Here is a 4626-nt window from a genome sequence, read left to right as displayed (position 1 = left end):
GAGATGATATCTCATAGTTGTTTTGATTTGCATCTCTCTTAGAGCTAGGGATTTTTAACATTTCTTCATGTGTTTGTTTGCCATCTGAATGTCTTCTTTAGTGAAATGTCTGTTCATATCCTATGCCCACTTTTAAATTGAGTTATTTAATTTTATCTTGTTGTGGTGCTTGAGTATTTTATAAATTCTAGATATAAGTCATTTGTCTAACATGTCATTACCAAATATTTTTTCCCAATCTGTGGCTTCCCCTTTTACCCTGTTGGAGAAGTTCTTGGGTGTGCAGAGATTTGATTCTTAGATGGTCCCGTTCATCTATTTTATCCTCTCCTGGTTGTAGATTTTCCAGGATGCTTGAAAGACTATTTATGTTGTGAATTAGAACTTCTAGAGTTCTTCCAAGCTTTTCTTTAATGACATTTATAGTCCTTGGTTTTAGTCCTAGGTCCATAATCCACTTTGAGTTGGTTTTTGTGTATGGAGTGAGGTGTGGATCTTGCTTGAGTTTTCTGCGGATAGTTTTCCAATTTTGCCGGCACCATTTGTTAAAAAGGCTCTCGTTTCTCCACTTAACTAATTTCATCTCCTTGTCAAAAATCAGTTGACCATAGGTAGATGGGCTGATTTCTGGATTCTCAATTCTATTCTATTGATCTGTGTGTCTGTCATTGTACCAGTACCACGCTGTCTTGATCACCACAGCAGTGTAGTGGGATTTGAAATCAGGGAGTGAGATGCCTCCTACCCTGTTTCTCTTTTTAAGGAGTGCTTTGTTTATTCTGGGCCTATTTCCACTCCAAATGAAATTGGAGATTGCCTTTTCCATCTCGTTGAAGAATGAAATTGGTATTTGTATTGGGATTGCATTGAACGTGTAAATTGCCTTTGGACTATTGTCATTTTCCAATGTTGAGTCTTCCTATCCATGAGCAAGGGATATTCTTCCACCTCTCCAGTTCTCTTTTTCGTTCTTGTAATATGTTGAAGAAATTCCCCTCTAATCCTATTTTGTTGAGTGTTTTAATCAGGAAAGGGTGTTGGATTTTGTCAAAGGCCTTGTCTGCATCAATTGATAGGATCATGTGTTTCTTGTTCTTTGCTAATGTGAATTACATTAATTGTTTTTCTTATGTTGGAGCATCATTGCTTACCTGTTATGAATCCCACTTGGTCATGGTGAATAATTTTTTTATGTATCATTGGATTCTATTGGCCAGGATTTTATTCAGGATTTTTGCATCTATGTTCATGAGAGATATTGGCCTATAGTTTTCTATTTTAGTGGTGTCTACCTGGCTTTGGTATCAAGGATGTTTGCTTCATAGAATGAGTCTGGGAGAATTCCATCTTTTTCTATTTTCTGAAATAGTTTATGTAGAATTGGTGACAGTTATTCTCTGAATGTTTGATAAAATTCACTTGTAAAGTCATCTGGTCTAAGACTATTTTGGGCTGGAAGTTGTTTTATTACCTTTTCAATTTCTTCTCCTTTTGTCACAGGTCTGTTCAGGTATTCCATTTTGTTTGTTGTCAGTTTGGGTAGGTTGTGAATTTCTAAGTATTTGTCTATTTCCTCTAGGTTTTTATATTTGTTTGAATATAATTTTTCATAATATTTCAATGTTCACCTTTTTATTTTAGTGGGTTCTGTTATGATGTTGCCCATTTCATCTCTTATTTGTGGGGTTTTTCTTTGTTAGTTTTGTTAGTGGTTTGTCAATTTTATTGACCTTTTCAAAGAACCAACTCCTTGTGCCACTGATGATTTCAATTGTTTTTCTCTTTTCTATTTCATTTCTTTCTGCTCTAATTTTTATAATTTCTTTTTTTTAGAGGGTGTCGTGCTTTCTTGATGATCTTTTTCAATTGTTGGAGACATTGGGTTAGAGAGTCAATGGCCATTTTTTTCCTGCCTTTTGATATGTTTGCTTATTTCTAGATATTGACCTCTGATTACTGCTTTGGCTGTTTCCCAGAGGTGTTTTCATTGTCATTTGTTTCAAGAAACTTTTTAATTTCATTTTTTATTTCTTCTAGTACCCACTCATGTTCAAGCAAGGTGTTGTTCAGCTTCCAAGTATGTGGTTTTTTCCTTCCTTTATCCTCTTGTTATTAATTTCTAATTTTGTAGCATATGTTTTTTAATTTATTGGGGTTTGCCTTGTGACCTAAAATGTGTTTTTTTTTTATCCATGAGGTCGAGTTGGTTTATTGTCTGGTTTAATTCTTGAGCATCTTTGTTGAGGTTTTTTTCTGGTAGTTCTATCTTTTCCTGAGAGGGGTGTATTGAAGTCTCCATCTACTATAGCAGTATTGTCTATTTCCTGTTTCAGTTTTGTTAATGTTTGTTTTGTATATTTTGCAGGTCTTTCATTTAGTGCATAGATATTCATTATTGTTATGTCCTCTTGTTCTATTGATCCTTTAAGCCTTATGTAGTGATCGACCTTGTCCTTTCTGATGGTTTTTGCATTGAAATTTATTTTATCAGAGATTAATATTGCTACTCCTGCTTTTTTCTGGTTGCCACTTGCTTGGTATATCCCCCCCTTTTATTTCTAGTCTTTCTTTATCTTATTTTTTCAGGTGTGTCTCTTATAGACAGCATATTGATGGATTTTGATGGTTTTTTTACCCAATCTGCTACTCTTTTTCTCTTCAGTGGTGCATTTAAACCATTCACATTCAGTGCAGTTATTGAGAGGCAAGTTTTTATTGCTGTCATTTTGTTGAGTTTCATCAGATTTTCTGGCTTCAGGAAATCCATTAATACTGTGTCACCTTTTGGGGGTGACATCTTGCTCTGCACATGTGTAGTGTGTGGGATAGCTTGCTTTCTTTGAGACACTGATATGTCCTTGATCTGACGACAATGCTCTAGAAATCAGTTGGGCAGTTACCCCACTTGTGTTTTTCTCTTGACTTCTGACTCAAGGGAAGTTCAGGTCAGGGCCTGTGAGAGCAGCCTCTTGTAGGTAAGTCACGTCAAGGTGGTTAAAGGTAAGTTAATTGACTAGACATGTAGGCACAGGTGTGGAGCCAAATAGGGGGGCAAGATAGGCATGGGGGGATGGGGCAACCATAAGGGTAGGCTAACCACTTGTAGGACCTCATTCAGACCTCAAATGTCTGGGTGTGTTCACAAGTGGGGTCCCTACTAAAATTCCAACTGTCAGTCACCCACCCAGTGGCTCCCACTCAGCGGTCCCTGCCCAGTGGCCCTTGCCCAGGTGCCCTCATGCAGAGGCCCCTCCCCCATCAGGGCCCTGGGTCCAGCAATATTCCAGAAGACTCAGTCAAATTCCCACTGACCTACTTGCCTCTAGCTGGTCTGCGGTGTCCACGAAAATTCAGTCAAAATCCCACTGACCCACTTGCTCTTGGGCACTCTCCCAGGCAGTCTACGGTGCTGAAGATATAACTCAGATAAATTCCCACTGGCCTGCTTGTTCCTGGGCAATTGGCAGGACCCAAGAGAACTTAACCAAATTCCCACCAGTAGGCTCACTCTTGGGTGCTCTCCCAGGCAATGAGCAGTGCCCAAGAAAACCCAGTCACATTCCCACTGGCCTACCCAATCATGGGTGGTTGGCGAGGGCACAAAAAAACTCAGTCAAATTCCAAGAGACCCCCTTGCTCTTAGTGTGGCTTAAGAGAAATCATTCAATTTCCTCCTAACCTTTCTCCTGGTGGATGGGTTCCACAGCAGGTTGGCTAGTGGCTTCTAGCTTTGGCCAGGCCTGTGGTGTGGCTCTATGTTCCTGTAGCTCTGAAACTTATTGTTCCAACAAAAGTTCTGATTCAAATTCCTAATGTCCACATCACGCTGCTCCTCGGCTCTTCACACTGCTTTCTCCACCACCGCCATCCTCAAGCCGCCATCATTTTGGTTTTGCAGAACTCTTCTGATTATTAGTTAGGTCATGGGGTCATACAGGTGTATATAGATTATAGCTCCCAAGGAAAATGTGAAATATAAAGATATTATTGCAAACTATCTTGCTATTGTTTAGAGGTCTAAAGCAGAAGTCTAACATGCAGTATGAAAGATGTATAAACTAATCTTTTTTTGCTTATCCAGAACTTTTTTTAGCCCCTTGTGAGGAACATTGCAGAGCCAGGCAAAAACTTGACCATCCCGTAACCTATGCCTTGACCACATGAGACTTAAGGAATTGCACTACCAACACAAAAGTATATGGTTCAAATCCACCAGTGCCCCAATGGAGAAATATTGGCAATCTCCTCCCATGTAATTAACTGTCTCTGAAAACCCAGTGGAGGCTCAGCCATGGGTTGATTCCAATTCAGTGATACACAGTAGCAATACAAATATGTGTACAACTTGGTGAATTTTCAAAAAGCAACTACAAATGTGTAACTAGCATCCATAAGACTTGGCTCTTCCCTGGAGGATGGAAAATAGACAATAAACAAAACAATTCTACTAAAATCAGTGCACTGAGTGCTATAATAGAAGCATGTGACACAGTAGAGGAAGTATCTAATTTTATCTTAGTTGTTAGTGAAGACCTTATAGAGAATTAGTCACTTGAGATACATCTTTTTTTTTTTTAGATACATCTTAAAGGATAAATAATATCTTGTCTGGTGGAGAAGAGTAGA

Source organism: Elephantulus edwardii, unplaced genomic scaffold, assembly GCF_000299155.1.
Source record: "Elephantulus edwardii isolate Elephantulus edwardi_28Jun2011 unplaced genomic scaffold, EleEdw1.0 scaffold00016, whole genome shotgun sequence".
Taxonomy (NCBI): Eukaryota; Metazoa; Chordata; class Mammalia; order Macroscelidea; family Macroscelididae; genus Elephantulus; species Elephantulus edwardii.
The sequence above is the reverse complement of the archived record's forward strand: the minus strand, read 5'-3'. Positions refer to the sequence as shown.